This window comes from Crocuta crocuta, unplaced genomic scaffold (assembly GCF_008692635.1).
Source record: "Crocuta crocuta isolate KB4526 unplaced genomic scaffold, BGI_CrCroc_1.0 scaffold134, whole genome shotgun sequence".
In the NCBI taxonomy this organism is placed as follows: Eukaryota; Metazoa; Chordata; class Mammalia; order Carnivora; family Hyaenidae; genus Crocuta; species Crocuta crocuta.
In genome coordinates this window covers 2,948,763-2,970,313 of record NW_027530183.1, presented here as the reverse complement: position 1 = coordinate 2,970,313, position 21,551 = coordinate 2,948,763, and positions in this window count along the sequence as shown.

Sequence of the window (21,551 nt, the reverse complement as noted above, 5' to 3'; positions counted from 1 at the left end):
CCCATTCTCTCTCTCTCTCTTTCTTTCTTTCTCAAAATACACACATACATTAAAAAGTCAAGTAGTGCCAAAGACATCCAAAAATGTATACCCCGTTATCACTTCTTTTAGCTATTTCTTTTGATATTCTAAGAGAAAAAGGTATATACAACTATCTTTTGATTAATTAACTTTAGGTATTATTAATTGATATCTGTGTTAGTCTAGAATCTCCCAGAGGCAGACACAAAAGTGGGAAATTTATTAGGGAAATGCCTCTAAGGAAAAATGGAGAGGGAATCAAAGGAAAACTGAAATGCTATCAGACTGTTATGCAGTTCTTACTAAGTCAGGAGAGAGGGGAAGGGGGAAGGTTGGGCAGAGCAATTCAAAGGAAAGGTCAGCAAGCTCTCGGGAGTCCTTGAATTATAGTCACCTGTTGGAGAAATCACCTATCTCCTAGAAACTAGGTTACCTTAGTATCCCTTTTTCAGTCACTGGTTTGGAGCAGCCCAGGGGAAGTATAGTTTCTACATAAATGTAATGATGGATTTCAAAGTGCAGCAACTGGGCCCATTGGACAGATATGCTCCCTGCAGTTAGAGGTCTGAGAAGGGACATTCTTATGCCTGCCACCACTTCCAGGATGACAAGTGAAGATTTTAGCTCCCTTTCACAGACCCTCTCCCTTCATTTCTTCCTTCCAATGTAATTATACTCCAATTTTGATTCAATCCATGTTTAGTGCTTTCATTATTATGATTATGTAAAATTTTCTCATAGCTGAGCCAGATAATGCACCATAATTATAGTATATTTATTATGTACTTTTTGTTTTTCCTAGAGATAATAATTGCTTCATTTTTTCCCCCACTTATTTAGTTTTGAAATTATGGCTAATTTCCCACATTCCCAAAGGCTTTGTAAAAAGTCTCTTGCTACAAATTGCTATATAGTTAAACTCAGGAGCAAATCTGCTAAGTTCAAGAGTAGACTGGTAAATGTTTAACAACTAGCTCTCCTTGGGGAGTAAGAGGAACTAGACCCTGAAGCTTTTTCCCTTCCATTGTGTAAATACGCCTGCCGTGACAGATGATAAGGTACCAGTGGTGATGTCACCGAATGCAGAATTGGAAAGAGAAGCACACAATCTACTCTTGCAAGCCTGTACAAGTCGGCTTTGTCACATTACTGAGATAGTCCTCTTGGAACTCTTCTTCCTCCTGCTCCTGCTCCCTCTGGATTTGTCATGCTGTAGGCCTGTTTTAACTTCACCTATCTTGTTTTTCTCTTGATTCTTGCAATAGGTGTTGTCTTAGTTTATCTTGTCATTTTGACAAAGTATATCCTCTGGTTACTTCCTGTGAAAGGCTGTATAGTTGGTTAACAAGCTTCCAATTCTGCTTGCATTTACATTTGCAAATTCCGTTTCTGAGAATCTCTCCCTCTATCCTATATTTCTCTGATAATTTTCTTATATAAAGATTATTCTGGTTTTCATATGTTTTCACTCATATGTGGAACAGGAGAAACTTAACAAAGGACCATGGGGGAGGGGAAGGGGAAAAATAGTTAAGGAGAGGGAGGGAGGCAAACCATAAGAGGCTCTTAAATACTGAGAGCCAACTGAGGGTTGGGGGTGGGGGAAGGGGAAAATGAGCGATGGGCATGGAGGAGGGCACTTGTTGGGATGAGCACTGGATGTTATATGGAGCTTATAATATAACTTAACAATAAACTATAAAAGAAAACTGAAAAAAAAAGAGTTCTGGTTTAAGATTTTATTTCCCCAGAATTTTGTAGGCATTGCTCCCTAGTCTTTTAACTTCCCAATGTTGCTGTTGAGAAGTGTGATGCCATTATCTCTTCAAACTTTTACATGTGAAGTTTTTTTCTTTCCATGAGTTTTGAGGATCATCTCTATCCTTAGTGGTTTGCAGTTTCATGATGATGCACTTGGTATCAATATTTTCTCATTCACTGTTAGTAGCAATCTTTCAATTTGGACACTCACAAATATATATAACTTGCCCTTTCAATTTGGATAATTATTTCCATCATTCCTAGTTATCTTTCTTATTTAGTTTTATTGACATTTCCTCCCTTTCTTATTTTTAATTATGTATTTATTTTTCTGGCCTTCCTGTTAGACAGATACTCAGGCATGCTGGATAGACTTAAAAAACAACAACAACAACAAAAAACAACAAAAATAAACCCTTTCCATGGCACCTGGGGAGCTCAGTCAGTTGAGTGTCTGACTCTTCAATTTTGCTTATTCTTCCAGAAAACTGCTCTTAGATTCTTTGATCTGTTCTACTGTGCTTTTAAAAAAAATTCTATATTATTTATTTCTGCTCTAATCTTTATTATTTCTCTTCTTCTGATGGTTTTGGCCTTTCTTTGCTGCTGCCTTTCTTTCTAGTAAGGTTAGGTTGTGTATTTGGGACCTTTATTGTTTCTTGAGATGGCCCTAAATTGCAATGTGTTTTCCTCTTAGGATTGCCCTTGCTGCAACCCAAAGGGTTTTGGACTGTCATGTTTTCATTTTCATTTGCTTCCATATATTTCTTAATTTCTTCTTTAATTTCCTGTTTGACCCATTCATTCTTTAGCAGGATGTTCTTTAACCTCTATGTATTTGGGGGTTTCCAGATTTTTTATTGTGGTTGATTTGAAGTTTCATAGTGCTGTGATCTGAAAATATGCATGGTCTGATCACAATCTTTTTATACTCGTTGAGTGCTATTTTGTGACCCAGTTTGTGATCTGTTTTGGTAATGTTCCATGTGCATTTGAAAAGAATGTGTATTCTGCTGGTTTTGGATGAAACATTCTGAATATATATATATATATATATATATATATATATACCTTCTTAGGTCCATTTGGTCCAATGTATCATTCAGAGTCATTGTTTCCTTATTGATTTTCTGCCTAGATGATTTGTCCATTGTTGTAAGTGGAGTATTAAAGTCCCCTACAATTATGGTATTGTGATCTATGCATTTGTTTATGTTTGTGGTTAATTGATTTATATATTTGGGTACTTTCATGCTGGGGGCATAAACACTTATAATTATTAGCTCTTCTTGATGGATAGATCCCTTAATTATGATGAATGCCCTTTTCTATCTCTTGTTCCAGTCTTTGTTTTGAAATCTAGTTTGTCTGATATAAGTATAGCTACTCTGGCTTTCTTTTGATGTCCAATAGCATGACTGATGGTTGTCTGTCCTCTCACTCTCAATCTGCAGGTGTCTTCAAGTCTAAACTGAGTCTCTTATAGGAAGCATATAGATGGATCTTGTTTTTTTTTAATACATTCTGATACCCTATGTCTTTTGATTGGGGCATTTAGTCCATTTATATTCAGAGTGATTATTGAAAGATATGGATTTAGTGCCATTGTATTAACTGTGGGTTTTATGTTTGTCATAATGTCTCTGGTCCTTGGTAGTCATTGCTGCTTTCCACTCACAGAATCTCCTTTAGGATTTCCGGCAAGGCTAGTTTAGTGGTCGTGAACTCCTTTAGTTTTTGTTTGTCTGGGAAAGCCTTTATTTCTCCTATTCTGAATGACAGCCTTGCTGGATAAAGGATTCTTGGCTGCATATTTTTCCTATTCAGCACATTGAATATTCCCTGCCACTTCCTTCTGGCCTGCCAAGTTTTAGTGGAAGGGTCTGCTACTACCCTTATGTGTCTACCCTTGCAGGTTAGGTGCTTTCAGATTTCTCTCTTTGTATTTTGCCGTTTTCACTATGCTATATCATGGTGTTGACCTGTTTTGTTGATTTTGAAGGAAGTTCTCTGTGCCTTTTGGACTTGGATGCCTGTGTCTTTCCCCAGATTAGGAAGTTCTCAGCTATAATTTGTTCAAATAAACCTGCCCCTTTCTCTCTGTTCTTCTTCTTCTAGAGCTCCTATGATAGAGATAGTATTTCATTTCATTGAATCATTTAGCTCTCTACTTCTCCCCTTGTGGTTTAGAAATTTCCTTTGACTCTTTTTTCAGCTTCATCATTTTGCATAATTTTTTTCTTCTAATTCACCTAGTCTCTCCTCTGCTTCTTCCATCCTTGCTGTCATTGTATCTAATTTATTTTGCATCTTCATTTATAGCATTTCTTAATTCATTGTGACTATTTCTTAGGTCTTTGATCTCTGCAGCATTAGATTCTCTGCTGTCTTATATGCTTTTTGCAAGCCCAGCTATTAGTCTTATGACTGTTATTTTAAATTCTTGTTCAGATATGTTGTTTATATCTGTTTTGAGAAATTCTCTGGCAGTCATTTCTCCAGGATTTTTTGGGGGGAGAGGAAGGAAGGGAGAATTCTTCCATTTCATCATTTTGGCCAAGTTTCTGTCTTTTATATGTTTTAATAGCTTGTTATGTGTCCTGCACTTGCAAGTACTACTATGTAAAAATGGGTTATACACTATCCAGGGCCTGTTACTTCAGGAAGTATTTTTGGAGTGTGTTGCATGGACTCTGTTGTGTTTTGGCTGCTCTATCACACTGGTCAGTCCTCTGCAAAGCTCTTACTTGCTTGTAGCAGTGGAGTGTTTGGACCTTCCACCAGGTGTGCTTTGATCTGTTTGTTGAAGTAACCCTGGGAAAAAGGAAAGGTGACTGGGGGGAGCCTTATCTCATACAAAGAGAAAAATGAAAGGGGTGATAAAAAGACCAAACAGAATAAAAAAAAAAAACTATAAAGCTTAATCCAGAGAGAGAGAGAAAGGAAAATAAAGAAGGAGATAATGAGAAGGTGTGTTAAAAAAAAAAAAAAAAAAGTAAAGGGGCACCTGGGTGGCTCAGTTGGTTAAGCATCCGACTTCGACTCAGGTCATGATTTCGCGGTTTGTGCATTCGAGCCCCACGTCAGACTCTGTGCTGACAGCTCAGAGCCTGGAGCTTGCTTCCAATTATGTGTCTACCTCTCTCTCTGCCCCTCTCCCACTCACACTCTGTCTCTTTCTCTCAAAAATAAATAAATATTTTTAAAAATTTAAAGAATAGAGTAAAAATGTCTGTGTAAACAAACAAAACAAAAGAAAAAAGTACATATATACATATATATGAATTATATATATACATATATAAATGAATTGATCAGAAAAAATCAGAAACTATCAGCCTGATCCCAAAAGCAAAAGAAGGTGGAAAGAAAACAAAAGAGAGAAAGAAAAGGGAAAAGAAAGAAAGAAAAAGGAAAAAAAGACAGACAAACAGACAAAAACACAAAACAGTTGTCTGTTGATGCTTGGGACCATTGGCTGGTCTGGTCTGGAGGAGAGGCCATCTGGTTGGCTCAGCATCAGTCTTCTTCCAGTAGATAAGCAGTTACCAGGCCCAGAAGGGTGGGGTTTGGTGTAAGCAGGTCCTGCCTCCACTGGGGGCCACTGTCCTGTTCCTTGAAGGCCCACCGTGTTGGTGATTGGGAGCAAAATGGCGACACCCTAGTCTCTCCTCCTGGGACTGGATGTCTCAAATCACACTGTTCAGAAAGCCCTCACAGAGCAGTGCCTGAGATCAGCTTGCCTTGTTCCACAGTCTCCATGTCTCCTAGCTGCTTGACTGGCATTCAAAACCTGACCCCTTAAAGGATCCCACACCTGTGTAGAACATGTTCTGTGGGGGCACCACTCTGTCCTGCTGATAAAGGGCCTTTGGTTGGCATCTGCAGGGTCTTTTCTCCTTGGCGAGACAATAAACCCTCTTTCCACAGTACTTGAGGAGGGGGACTGTTCTCTCCCAGTGTGTCCCTGAGATCGCTACTATCTCTGGGGCCGGCTCCCTCTCCGCAGGAATGCATATGTGACAGTGGCTTCAGTTTGGAGAAAGTCTCGCACTTTTGAAAACTCTGATCTTCAGTTTCTGAGGCTGTTTCCACAATAGAAACAGGCACTCTCTGTATTTCTTGTTCCCCAGTCCATAGTTTGGAGAGGTTTTCCTTTTATACTAATTCAATGCTGCAACCCCACAGCTTCTCTGTCTTACCCTTTTGTCTCTTCTCAGAAAGGGTTCCTTCCCCTCGGTGTCTACACCTTTTATCTCCCCTAAATCACATCCACACACCCTGATCCCGCCAAGCTGTCTGCCTCCACCTGTGGAGATCCTTCTGCCACTCTGCAGATTGATTTCCTGGGTGTTCCAAGTGATCTGATCTCAATACAGCTGTGTTTGAGGGATGAAGGAAATTCAGGTTCCTCTACTTCTCCACCCTCCAAGGCTCTGACTCTTGAATTCAGCTCAGGTCATGATCCCAGGATTGTGGGATCAAGTCCCAGGTTGGGCTCCATTCTAAGCATGGAGCGTTTTAAGTTTCTCTCTTTCTCTCCCTCTGCCCCTCTCCTTGCCTTGCATGCACACACACACTCTCTCTGAAAACAAACTAGAAAAAAACCTTTCCTTTCTTATTTTCCATTTTTTTCTTTTTGTTCCTCTTTCTAGATATTTCCTCAATTTCATTTGCCAAAGTTTTCACAGAATTTTGTATGCCTGCTATGTAATATGTAATTGTCAAGGACTCAATTTTGTTCTCTGCTATTTCCTCTTTATAATATCCTCTTTTATGTCTCTGATATCAATTAAAGAGTAAGTTTTTATTTTCCTTTCTTTATTGTTTCTTTTTTTAGTCTTTTAAAAATTGTTTACGGTCTTTATTTGCCATGCAGAAGGTATATTTTTCAAGTATCTGGCAATCCTTGTGTCCCCAGATTCTAAAAAAAATATAAAAGGAAAGCTCTGGAGAAATGGGTCAGTAGGTCTTGTTAGGTGGGCTTCACTGTAGTATTTTTTGGAGGACCACTAAATTTCTCCACTTTCAACCCCCAAATGTCAGCATCTACAGATCTTCTCTCTTGAGTGATTCAATTTCTCAAACAAATAGCTGTCAGTCTCTTGCCTGTGGCTGTTGCAATAATCTAGGCAAAGCAAAGATAATGACTTGGGCCAAGACAGCAGCAGGACAAGTGGTAAGAGGGGGTTGAATTTTGGATGTGGTTTGAGTGAAGAGTTGACCGGATTTGCTGATGATTTAGATATGAAGATGGAAAATGACAGTTAATGACACCTCCAAGGGTGTAGTCTGAGAAGTCAGAGGATGAGGTTGCCATTTACTGTGATAGAAAGTTCAATAAGAAGAGTAGGTTTGACAAAGAATAGTGAGAGCTTGGTTTTGGAAATGTTAAACTTGACATGTTTTTTTAGACGTCATATGCATCATCCTATTAACTGCCAAAATATCTGAAAGTAGGTATTGTTGTCAATTTCATTTTACAGATGAGAAAGCCAAAGTTGAGAGAAATAAGTTGCCTAAGGTAACACACTAAGAAATGGCAGAGGAAAATTAGAACCTGAGTCTTCTGGAATCCAAAATCAGGGTTCATCCCACTACCAATTTGCGTCACTTACTTCTACAGACTATTTTTCACCTTATTCTCTATTACCTAGAATTTCTTCAAGTTGCTTTCAATACAAATTCTTAGTAACTCTCTATCTCTGGTACCTGGTTACTACGTATGGTCTAATAGTTAAGCACAGGATTTTTATGTGATGACCATGCATGGCAGAGATTGCTAATAATCAAGTCTCCCCTGAATTTCCAATGTGTTCATGACTGTCTAGCTAGACACTAAACTCTCAGCTCCCCCTTATAACTAACTATGTGTGACCATATGACTAAGTTGGGGCTGAGCCAAAAGAATGGAAGTGATATGTGTGACTTCCAGGTCATTCACTTGGAAGGAAACTGCTTTCCTTTTTCATCCTCTTTCCCACTTCCTTTGGACTAGAACTAGGATGTGCTGGAGCATAAGGGACACACCCTGGGAGAAGGCGGAGCAACAGTCTGGGTCCTTAAATGGTACTGTAGAGCAGAACTCATGAACCTGTGAGATCATGACCTGAGCCTAAACCAAGAGTCAGAGGCTTAACTGACTGAGCCACCCAGGTGCCCTAATAACATTTTAAACGGTGAAAGTGAACTGTTAACATTAAAAGCAAATAATGACTCAGAAGACATTTTATTTGAATTGGGATGAGTGAGGATCAGGCAGCGATTATTTTTAAAAAGAATACTTTAGGGGCGCCTGGGTGGCTTAGTCGGTTAGGCGTCCGACTTTCGCTTAGGTCATGATCTCGCGGTTCGTGGGTTCGAGCCCCGCGTCGGGCTCTGTGCTGACAGCCAGCTCAGAGCCTGGAGCCTGTTTCAGTCTGTGACTCCCTCTCTCTCTGACCCTCCCCTGCTCACGCTGTCTCTCTCTCTCTCCTAGAAATAAATAAAACATTAAAAAAAAAGAATACTTTAGTGTTTTGCTCCCTTTCCTTCCTGGTTATGGCAGAAGGGGCTAGCTGTCTACCCAAAGTTTGTGCTTCCTCTTATAGTGTGGTGTCCTCATTCGCTAATTATTCCTAGATCCTCTTAATTAATTCTTGGCTGAGGTTTTTATTATTATTATTGTGGTAAAATATACATTACATAAAATATACTGTTTTAACCATTTTTGAATGGTTCCGTTACAGCCCAGTAGTGTTTAGTACATTCACATTGTTGTACAGTTGTTGCCACTATCCATCTCTAGAACTTTTCATCATCCTAAACTAAAGCTGTATACATTCTATTTATTTATTTACTTACTTACTTACTTATTGCTTTTTAAACTTTAAAAATTTTTGTATTTTAATTCCAGTATAGTTAACAAACAGTGTTATATTAGTTTCAGGTGTATGATATAGTGATTCAACAATTCTAGATATTATCAATGCTCATCATGATAAGTGTACTCTTTAATCCCCATCACCTATTTCACCCATCTCCCTCACCCACCTCCCCTCAGGTAGCCACCAGTTTGTTCTCTATAGTTAAGAGCTTGTTTCTTGGTTTGTCTTCTCTTTTTCCCTATGTTCATTTGTTTGGTTCTTAAATTCCACATATGAGTGAGATCGTATGGTATTTATCTTTCTCTGACTGACTTATTTTACCTACTATTATACTCTCTGGCTCTCATTCATGTTACTGGAAATGGCAAGATTTCATTCTTTTTATGTCCAAGTAAAATTCCATTATAGATATATATCATTGTCTATATATCATCAAACAATCTATATAGATCAAACAAGACATATCATGTCTTATTTATCCATTCATCAGTTAATGGATACTTACTCGGGCTGTTTCCATAATTTGGCTATTGTAAATCATGTGACAATAAACATAGGGGTGCATTTATCCTTCTGAATTGTTTTTGTAGTTTTGGGGTAAATACCCAGTATTGCAATTATTGGACCATACGGTAGTTCTATTTTTAACTTTTTGAGGAACCTCCATACTGTTATCCACAGCGGCTGCAACGATTTGCATTCCCATCCGCAGTGCACAAAGGTTCCTGTTTCTTGGCATCTTTGCCAACACTTGTTTCTTGTGTTTTTGATGTTTGGTATTCTGACAGGTATAAGATGATATCTCATTATGATTTTGGTTTGCATTTCCCTGGTGATGAGTGATACTGAAACTCTGTATGTTTTGGGTTTTGTTTATTTATTTTTAATGTTTATTTATTTTTGAGAGCATGACAGAGCATGATCAGGGAAGGAGCAGAGAGAGAGGAAGACACAGAATCCAAAGCGGGCTCTGAGCTGTCAGCACAGAGACTGACGTGGGGCTCGAACTCACAAGCCATGAGATCATGAGTTGAGCACACTTAACTGAGGCCGCCCAGGTGCTCCAAAACTCTGTATGTTTTAAACAATAACTTCCCATTCCTTTCTCCCACCAGTTGCCGACCACCATTGTTCTACTTTCTGTTTACACATATTTGACCAGTTCATCTACCTCTTATAACTGGAATTATACAATATTTGTCCTTTTCTCTCTGGCTTACTTGGCTTAACATGATGTCTTCAATGTTCACCCATGTTATAGTTTGTGTCAGAATGTCCTTCCTTTTTAAAGGTGGAGTAATAGTCTATTGCAAGCATATACCACATTTTGTTTATTCATTCACATGTTGATGGATATTTGGATGGGGCTACAGGATTTTTAGAAGTGGATACAATTTCTCCATTTTCTCTGACACCATCCAATTTAGAGAGCCCTGAGATCTCGGAAAACACATGAACTACAATAAGGAAGGATCTTGAGCCCTGGAATTACCACAGAAACTGCCCCCTGACCAGGCATACCTGCATGGGTCCTTTATATGAGTAAGAAACACACTTTCATTATATTAATTCACCACTGGAAATGTGGAGTTCATTTGCTTCAATATCTTGTGTTACCATGGGCTACTCATTTTCCTTTACTTACTTGACAAAATACTTTTTTGGTCACTGACCCACAAAAATAATTTTTTCGTCTCTCTCTACTACCACAGTGTCTCTGCATCTAGAAAACCACCGTGCTTCAAAAATCAAGAAAGCAAGCAATATTGAAAGGGGTCTTTGCACTTTACCCCCATGGTTAAGAGTAAGAATTGTGACTTCTTTTCCAGAACCTACTCAAGATTAGCCCCTTTTTTACGTTTGACTGAACTAAGATATTCCTCTGTGTGACCCTGGATCATGTTTCAGTTCAAATAATGAATTTTCTTTTATGAAACTGCACAAAGTCCTTCATGCCAAAGTCATCAGGTCTTCACCTGCCAGGGGCCCTGGCAAATCAAGAGTAACTACTGCCATTTGTGTCGGCACCACCCCCAGATGTATTTCATTTGTTTGTTTTTGTTTAAGCTTTGCCAGCCAAAATTTATAATGTTCACCTTTCCCTTCTTTAGTAAGGTTCTGCAAACAGAGGCCAGCACCTTTTGTGAAATGTGTACAGATGATCTTAACATCATCAGGTGACATGTTATGTAAGTGCAAATAAAACACATTAACATTTTCCATGCTGACTAGAGTGACTATAGAATAGGACTGGACTTCCCAGATTTCCAAGATTCCAGGAGCCCTCCAAGTGTCTGGTCTTCTCTTCTATCTCTCAGATCCATTTTTCAGGTCATTTCAGAAAGATAACTTGTTTTCTAAGACATTCTTTAACTGAAAGGTGGATTTTCCTTGTATTCAGTCTGGAATAAGTACAGAGCAGGGAATACAGATTAAAATTTTTTTTCTTTAATTTTTGTTTGTTTTTGAGAGAGAGAGAGAAAGAAAGAGAGAGAGAGAAAGAGAACACCNAGTACAGAGCAGGGAATACAGATTAAAATTTTTTTTCTTTAATTTTTGTTTGTTTTTGAGAGAGAGAGAGAGAAAGAAAGAGAGAGAGAGAAAGAGAACACCAGCGGGGGAGGGGCAGAGAGAGGGAGACAGAATCTGAAGCAGACTCCAGGCTCTGAGCTGTAAGCACAGAACTCAATGTGGGACTCGAACCCATGAACCATGAGATCATGACCTGAGCCAAAGTGGACACTCAACTGACTGATCCACCCAGGTGCCCCAGAGAATATAAATTTTAAATGTGTGTTGGAATGGTCAAGGGATATTAGTTGATCCCATGTCTGCAGGATCAAAAGGATCTGACAGTGTAGTCACTTTTGGAGTACAGAGGTGGCATTGGCTGAAATGCTAAGCCAGGTTGTCTCTGTTCACACTGGCTCCTGGGACACCAGTTCTTGAAGGTCTCACCCTGAATGGGGAATGTGGTGGGTGAGGATTATATAGAAAGGAAAGGAGGAGAGAGGAGTGAGAATTTGAAGCATTAGAAATGGGACAGAGGAGGCAGAATGAAGGAGGAAGAATTGGTTAGGTGGTGGGTGAATCAGGAGGGGAAGAAATGGAAGGAGGAAAAGAGAATGGATGAAGAATTATTGGTACTGGAGATGCCTTCAGCCAGGAGCAGGTTCTTGCACAAACCACAATTTTCAGGTTCTTGCACAAAATGAAAATGCAGGATCCCTTGTCCCCAAATTAAGACTTTCAAGATGGACAACAGACACATGAAAAGATGCTTAACATCACTCATCATCAGGGAAATACAAATCTAAATCACACTGAGATATCACCTCAAACATGTCAGAGTGGCTAAAATGAACAACTCAAGCAACAACAAATGCTGGTGAGGATGTGGAGAAACAGGAACCTTCTTGCACTGTTGGTGAGAATGCAAACTGGTGCAGCCACTCTGGAAAACAGTGTGGAGGTTCCTCAAAAAATTAAAAATAGAACTACCTTACAACCCAGTGATAGCACTACTAGGAATTTATCCAAAGGATACAGGAGTGCTGATTCATAGGGACACATGTACCCCAATGTTCATAGGAGTGCTATCAACAATAGCCAAATTATAGAAAGAGCCCAAATGTCCATCAGCTGATGAATGGATAAAGAATATATGGTTTATACACAATGGAATACTACTTGACAATGAGAAGGAATGAAATCCTGCCATTTGCAGCAACATGGTTGGAACTGGAGGATATTATGCTAAGTGAAATAAATCAGAGAAAGACAGGTAACATGTTTTCACTCATATGTGGAAATTCAAGAAAGAAACTTAACAGAAGCCCATGGGGGAAGGAAGGGGAGGCCAACCATATGAGACTCTTTTTTTTTTTTTAAATAATAAAAAAAATTACTTGATTTTTATTTACTTATTTTTCCTTTCCATTCTCAGTTTTCTTTTTTCTTTTTTTCTTTTTTTTTTACAAATAGTTTATTGTCAAATTAGTTTCCACACAACACTCAGTGCTCATCCCCACAAGTGCCCTCCTCCATGCCCATCCCCCCTCCCCCCCACATCCATCAGTCCTCAGTTTTTGTCAGCATTCAAGAGTCTCTCATGGTTTGCCTCTCTCCCTTTCCCCCACCATTTCCGCCCTTCTTCTCCCCCTTGTTCCTCCGTCAAGTTCCTCCTAATCCTCCTATACGTGCAAACATATGATATTTGTCCTTCTCTGCCTGACTTATTTCGCTCAGCATAACACCCTCAAGGTCCATCCATGTTGCTACACATGGCCAGATTTCATTGTTTCTCATTGCCATGTAGTATTCCATGGTATAGATAAACCACATCTTCTTGATCCATTCATCTGTTGATGGACACTTAGGCTCTTTCCATGTTTTAGCTATTGTGGAGAGTGCTGCTATGAACATTGGGGTACATGTGCTCCTATGCCTCAGCATTTCTGTATCCCTTGGGTAAATTCCTAGCAGTGCTATTGCTGGGTCATAGGGGAGTTCTATTGTTAGTTTCCTGAGGAACCTCCACACTGTTTTCCAGAGGGGCTGTACCAGTTTACATTCCCACCAACAGTGTAGGAGGGTGCCCGTTTCTCCACATCCTCGCCAGCATCTAGAGTTCTCTGATTTGCTCATTTTAGCCACTCTGACTGGCGTGAGGTGGTATCTCAGTGTGGTTTTGATTTGTATTTCCCTGATGAGGAGGGATGCTGAGCATCGTTTCATGTGTCTGTTGGCCATCTGGATGTCCTCTTTGGAGAAGTGTCTGTTCATATCTTCTGCCCATTTCTTCACTGGGTTGTTTGTTTTTCGGGTGTGTAGTTTGGTGAGTTCCTTATAGATTCTGGATATTAACCCTTTATCTGATATGTCATTTGCAACTATCTTTTCCCATTCTGTTGGTTGCCTATTAGTTTTCTGGGTTGTTTCTTTGGCTGTGCAGAAGCTTTTAATCTTGATGAGGTCCCAACAGTTTATTTTTGCTCTTGATTCCCTTACTTTTGGAGATGTGTCAAGTAAGAAGTTGCTGCGGTGGAGGTCAAGGAGGTTGTTTCCTGCCCAACCATATGAGACTCTTAAATACAGAGGACAAACTGAGAGTTGATGGAGGGGGGCTGGGGAAAGGGGGAAAATGGGTGATGGGCATTGAGGAGGGAACTTGTTGAGAGAAGCACTGGGTATTGTATGCAAATGATGAATCATGGGAATCTACTTCTGAAGCCAAGAGCACACTATATACACTGTGTGTTAGCTAACTGGACAATAAATTATATTTAAAAGAAAAAAAATTTCATGATGGTGACAGCAGATCGTAAAACAATTATGGGGCCATTCTTAGCACAGGGTCCTATACTATTGCACAGCTTACATTTCCACAAAGCTGATATTGTTTTTAACATACTGGCAAAACCAAAATTAATCAAGTAGTGTCTATATGATATAAAACCATCTGGTTTACTGAAACTGAATCTTTGGCACCGTTTAAGTAAAATGGTTGCTTTGAAGTTTTCTTAGGCCATCTATTTGCCTTGTGTTATATCAGTTTAACTCAGTTTTTTTCATACCTGGCTCTGCTGCCTACAGTCTTATCTTTAAGATAAGACCTGTGCTTGCTTACTGGATAATAACTGTGAAATTAATAGCTACTCATAGTTTTAAATATCAGCCCCAACAATGTTTTTAATTACACATTAAAGGGTCAGGCACTAGCTCAAATTTATTGAACACAGGGAGACCTTGTGATAAGTTCATGCAGATGCATAGGAAGAAAGCATGAAGAAGACATTCATGAAAATGTAATTATGTCCAATTATTAGGAAAGCAAAATTAGTTTACTTAACTTGTATATTTTCCTTTATGCTAATGATAGTAAATCGAAGTGACACTAAGTCCCCTTTCTCCTATATTCTGCATGGCTCTAAGTTTCATATTTAGTTTGTCTTTTTGCAGATAAAAATTCCATTTTATATAAAAAGTCAAAGATTAAGAATTTGATGAGTATCTCTGCTTAGTTATTGGTACCTGGCCCTCTTATACACATCAGAAAGATAACTGGGTCTCTGGGCAGCAAGCTCTCTGCATGTCCTGCTGTTTGCTGGGATGTAGGGTAACCAAGACCATCATCCTTTTATTTTTACGTTCTCACAGTATGTGTTTCTCTACTACAGGCATTCCTGGCTGGCTCAGTCAGTGATGAACGTGATGCTTGATCTCAGGGTTGTGAATTCCAATCCTATGTTAGGTATACAGATAATAAAAATAAAGTTTAAAATTTTTTTTTTAAATGTTCAAGCTACTTAGAGAACAACCTGGTGGTTGCCAGAGGGGAGGGGGGTAGAGAGATGGGTGAAATAAAGAGGATTAAGAGTACATTTATCATGATGAGCACTGAAGTAGTGTACAGAATTGTTGATTAACTATATTGTATACCTGAAACAAATATAACACTATGTTAATTATACTTGAAAAAAATTAAAATGTTCGAACTGAGTTTTAGTAAGAGATGGCTGATAACATGCAGTTTTCTGATTTAAGAATTTTTCTCTAAAATGTGTTTACCATCTGAGTTGTTTGTAGTTTTAGAGCAAACACTGATACTGGTGAAAATCTGAATTTGTCATATTAAGGCAATCTTTATATAAATCATCCAGTTTTAGTGCTTGAATGGGACATTTGTTGCCCCTTAACTCTAGAAAGATAAATTGGTGAGCTTCAATATCAATGCAACAAGCCCCTAGATTAAAAAAAAAATTGAACATTTTACAAACTGAAAGCTCTTTCTATTCTTTGATTATGCCCTTTGCCCAATTACATATCATGTAATATAATGATTATCCAAATGTATATAATATTGAATTAGGGACTTGATTTACTTAATATGAGGGAATTAGGGGCTTGACTTATTTAATATGAAATGACATAATGTACATTGGATTAATCTGAAATAAAGAATATTTCCAATGATATAACATATAGGACTTGCTTAAAAATAATGAAAGAGGTGGAAGCAATCCAAATGTCCACCGACAGATGAATAGACAAAGAAATGTGGTACGTATGTATAATAGAATGTTACACAACCTTAAAATAAGAAGAAAATCTTGTCACATGCTACAACATGGATGAACCTTGAGGACATTGTGTTAAGTGAAATGAGGGACTCATAAAAGGACAAATACCATATGATTCTACTCACATGAAGTATCTAAGGTAGTCAAAATCATAGAAACAAGAGATAAAAGGGCTGGGAGCAGGAGGAAAAGGGGAATTAGTATTTAACATTAAACTGTAAGGAAGTACTGTTACAGCTCTGTAAGATGAAAAAGTTCTAGAGATGTGTTGCACAACAATGTGAATACACTTAACACTACTCAACTGTGCACTTGAAAATGATTAAGAAGGAAAATTTAATGTTATGTGGTTTTTTAAATCACATATTTAAAAAATAATAGAAGAGGTGAAAGTCGGTAGAAATATAGATCAAACAAGTTGGCAAGAGCTGACAACTGGAGAGACTGCATGATGGGTAAAGAGATTCATTATACTATTTTAATGCATATTTTATAAATCTCTATAATAGAGAGCCAAGAAAAAAATACAAAGGTTTGTAACTCCTGGATAATATCTTAACATAATTTTTAATCACATAGCACTCTTCATCCAAAATGCAAATAGCTTTTCTCTTATGAAAATTATATATTTAAAAAATGTTTTTAACACTTATTTACTTTTGAGAGACAGAGTGTGAGTTGGGAAGGGGCACAGAGAGAGGGAGACACAGAATTCGAAGACAGGCTCCAGTCTCTGAGCTGTCAGCACAGAGCCCTATGCAGGGCTTGAACCCACCAAGCATGAGATAAGTCCGAGGCTTAACTGACTGAGCCACCCAAGCACTCCCCAAATGTTATATTTTAAATGTTAACTTTTGGGGCATCTGGGTGGCTCAGTTCGTTAAGTGTTGGGCTTCGGTTCAGGTCATGATCTCACAGTTCATGNGACGCTTAACCGACTAAGCCACCCAGGCGCCCCTATATATAAATTTTTTTAAGTGATTATTTTTTGGGAGCCATTCTGAACTCACTAGTTGAGAAAACTCCCTGTGAGGTTAAGGCAAGTTTGCAAGGTCTCTTGCCATCAGATGATGACCAATACCCACCTCCACTTAATTGTTTCTGCTTGAGCACCGACACTCCGAATCACCCTGTTGATTGGTATTTGGAGTGACTTATTCTGGCCTTGATATTCTGATTGCACCTTGTGAAGGAATTTATTGTAGGAACTTCTTTTGTGATTATGGGAGCAAAGATGGTGCTTCCTGAAAATCCTATTTTTCCTTATACTTCCCCTTAAGCAAACAGGCTATTGACCCCTGATGACAAAGAACTAACTTTGCCTTTGCTATGCTAAAAGCATTGTCTTGTTTGTATTTGAATGCTACAGATACCTTCCTTCCCCATATGATAAGCATCTAAATCACCTACATCAATCACTATTGATAAAGGTTATGCATGAGTCTTCTACAAATCTATGTTCTGGGAAATTTTTACATATCAAAGAAATTTATCATCAAAAATCATTGTCTAAGGCAAATGACACTCCTATGCTGTCCCCAATACACTTAACCATAAATAAAGCTAAGTCTCAGTCAGTGCAGAGATGTCTGCCTGGTTACTAGAAAGAATCTCGTGCCTCTCTCATCCCTCTCTCACCAACATCGTCCATCCTTCAGAGACCCCTGGGCCGGCTGGTGCTGGACTCCAGTAATTGTTTTTCTTGAGACAAAGTGAGAGGGTGCACACGCGAGTGAGAGAGAGAGAGAGAGAGAGAGAGAGAATCCCAAGCAGCTCCGAGCTGTCAGTGTGAAGCCTGACCTGGGGCTCAGTCTCGTGAGCCATGAAATCATGACTTGGGTTGAAATCAAGAGTCAGACGCTTAGCCAATTGAACCACCCAGGTGCCTCATAAAAATATATTTTTAAATATCATTTGTTGCTATCAGATAAAAAGAACCTATACTTACACCATATGGGAAATGACTTCTTCCTTGTTATCAAGAAAGTCTTTCAGGGCACCTGGCTTGTTCATTCAGCGGAGTATGTGACTCTTGATCTTGGGTTTGTGAGTTGGAGGCCCATGTTAGGTGTAGAGATTTCTTAAAAATAAAATAAAATCTTTAAGATAAAAAAAGAAAGTCTGTCAAAATAGATCCATAAATTAGCAACTACACATTATATATGCAAAATTATGTTTAAGTGCAGACTGAAAAAGATCACATTCTAGAAATGAAAGGATTATAGCCTAAGGAGTTCAAGACAAGACACAGTTGGAAGATGGTTGTTCCATGCTATGCTTTCGGATTCTAAATAACAAATTCAACAAGACCAGAACACAGATTCTTCACATGTTCCTGCACACTCTAGGTCAGATTTGAATTTGTGATTATTATCCAAGAAGTGTCAGAGCAATCTTTGAGTGATTGGAAGCCAGTATTTACAGGTAGCACAATAGATAACACAAAGACAAAGATAATGATGTAACTAATGTTAAATAAATGGTAATAAGGTATTGTAGAGGCTAGAAGATACATATTATTTCAATGCAAACATGTTACAAATGTCATGGCATTATGAGTGATAACAGTATTGCTACTATTTCTTGTGGCAAAAGATATGAAATTAGCAAGAAATAGCTCATTTGATAATAAAGAAAAAAAAGACAAATGATTCTTGGACCTGCAACAAGAAGTGATAGCTGAATATCAAGAAGAATCTTTACATGCACCAATTGGACAATAAATAAATAAATCTTCCTATTATTCTAAATCTTCATCAGTAAGTCACTATACTTCACATGGACTTATGAATTTTATAATATATATTAAAAAAATTTTTTAAGTAACCTCTATATCCAACCTGGGGCTTGAACTTATGACCCTGAGACAGAGAGTCACATTCTCTACCATCTGAGCCAGGCTGGCGTCCTTTTATAATATATTTTTACATCAACTTATTTTTAATAAAAAAAAAATTATCTTGAGGGAGAGTGCAAGTAGGTGAGAGGCAAAGAGGGGGACAGAGGATCCGAAGCAGGCTCTGCACTGACAGGCTGACAGCAGTGAGCCTGATGTGGGGCTCAAACTCACAAACCATGAGATCATGACCTGAGCCAAAGTTGGCTGCTCAACCGACTGAGTCACCCAGGCTCCCCTTAAACTTTTTAAAAAATATTTTATTTATTTTTGAGAGAGAGAGAGAGAAAGAGAGAATGGGGGAGGGGTAGAGAGCTAAGGAGACACTGAATCCAAAGCAGGCTCCAGCCCCTGAACTGTCAGCACAGAGCCCGACATGGGACTTGAGCTCACCAACCATGAGATCATGACCTGGGCTGAAGTTGGATGCTTAATCAACTGAGCCACCCAGGTGCTCCTAAATCAACTTATTTTTATAAACAGGAGCCCCACAAGAAATATTTCCCTAGGGACTTTCAGACCCTAGAGATAGCCCTGGAACTGGGAATTTAGTGAGGGTGAGAACCCGTAGGGAGAATCGTGACTTGGTGCCTGTGATAGTAAAGCATTTAGAAACTCAGTTGGAACTTATAAGGAAGAAGTCTACACTCAAAATATTTAGGAAAATTGACAAAAAGAGCTCAATATTTGTGCTTCCAGGCATTTCTCTGAGCTTCCCTCATAAAGGATTAAAACCAAAAATGGAAATAAAAAGGAATATTTTCTTTGCAACTAACACAGGGATTTTATTTATTTGGTTCAATCCCTAACTCATATTTCTCAGATCCTTCCTCTCACACACAGGAAAATAAAAGCTTCTTACTAGTGTCCTATGTGGTCCCTAGTAATCTGGGTCCTGCCTACCTCTCTTAGCGCATCACCTACAATTCTGCCCACTTGGCACTGCCACTCTGGCCTCAAACAGTCCTTCCCAGAAGTTTGTTTTTTTGTCAGCGTGTGCGTGTTCCTTTCCTTAGATATTTTCATTATTGGTATGCCTTCATTTCACACATATTTCTGCCCCATAATGTTGCTTTCAGAGAGGTCTTCCCTGACTCCATTATTTTAAGTATGCTCTCACAATACTTGTTGTTTGTTTGTTTACCCCACCTACTAGAACGCGCGCTTCATTAAGGAAGGAAACTCATGTTTCCCCTGCGTCTAGAACTGTGGCTGATACTCAGTTGTTTGTTTGTTTATGTAAGTATAATTAACACAGTTTTATATTAGCTTCAGGTGTACAATCTAGTGATTCAATAATTCTATACATACTCAATGCTCCTTATGATAGGTGTACTCTTAATCCCCTTTATCTATTTCATCCTTCCCCTCTCCCACTCTGATAACCATCAGTTTGTTCTCTGAATTTAAGAGTTTGGTTAATTTGTTTGTCTCTTTTTCTCTTTATTCCTTTGTTTTGGTTTTTAAATTCCACATATGACTGAAATCATATAGTATTTGTCTTTCTCTGATTAATTTCACTTAGCATTACACACTCTAGCTTCATCTAGTTGTTGCAAATGGCAGGATTTCATTCTTTTTTTATGGTGGAGTAATATTCCATTGTATATGTATACCACATCTTCTTTATCCATTCATCAGTTGATGGACGCTTGGACTGCTTCCATATGTTTGCTATTCTAAATAATGCTGCTGCAATAAACATAGGGGTGCACATGTTGTTTGAATCCGTGTTTTTGTTTTCTTTAGGTAAATACACAGTAGTGGAATTACTGGATCATATGGAAATTCTGTTTTTAACTTTTTTTAAAAAATGTTTTATTTATTTCTAGGAGAGAGAGAGAGACAGCGTGAGCAGGGGAGGGTCAGAGAGAGAGGGAGTCACAGAGTAAAAAACAGGCTCCAGGCTCTGAGCCGGCTGTCAGCACAGAGCCCTACGCGGGGCTCAAACCCACGAACCGCGAGATCATGACCTAAGCGAGTGTCGGACGCTCAACCGACTAAGCCACCCAGGCGCCCCTGTTTTTAACTTTTTGAGGAACCTTTATATTCTTTTCCAGAGTGGCTGCACAGTTGGCCTTCCCACCAACAGTGCACGAGGGTTCATTTTCTCCACATCCTCACCAACACTTATTGCTTTTCGTCTTTGATTTTAGCCATTCTGACAGATGTGAGGTGATACCTCGTTGCTTTTTTGATTTGCATTTCCCTGATGATGAGTGATGTTGAGCATTCTTTCATGTGTCCATTGGCCATCTGTATGTCTTCTTTTGAAAAATGTCTACTCATGTTTTTTGCCCTTTTTTTTCCTTGGATTATTTGTGGTTTGTTGGTGTTGAGTTAAAGTTCCTTATATATTTTAGATATGAGCCCCTTGTTGGATATATCATTTGCAAATATCTTCTCCCATTTAGTAAGTTGCCTTCTTGTTTTATTGACAATTTCCTTCACTGCACAAAAGTTTTTTTTTTTTTTTGCATAATCCCAATAGTTTAATTTTGGCTTTGTTTGCCTTGTCTCGGGAGACATGCATAGAGACAGAAAAATGTCTCTATGGCCACTGTCAAATAAATTATTGCCTACGTTTTCTCCTAAGAGTTTTATGGTTTTAGGTCTTACATTAGGTCTTTAACCCATTTTGAGTTTGTTTTTGTGTATGGTCTAAGAAAATGGTCCAGGTTCATTCTTTTTCATGTAGCTGTCCAGTTTTCTCAACACTGTTTATTGAAGAGACTATCCTTTCCCATTACATATTCTTGCCTTCACTGTTGTAGATTAAGTGACCATTTAATTGTGGGTTTATTTCTGGACTCTTTATAGTGTTCTATTGATCTATGTGTCTATTTTTGCACTAATACCATACTGTTTCATTTACTATAGCTTTGTAATGTATTTTGAAATCTGGAATTGTGATACCTCCAGATT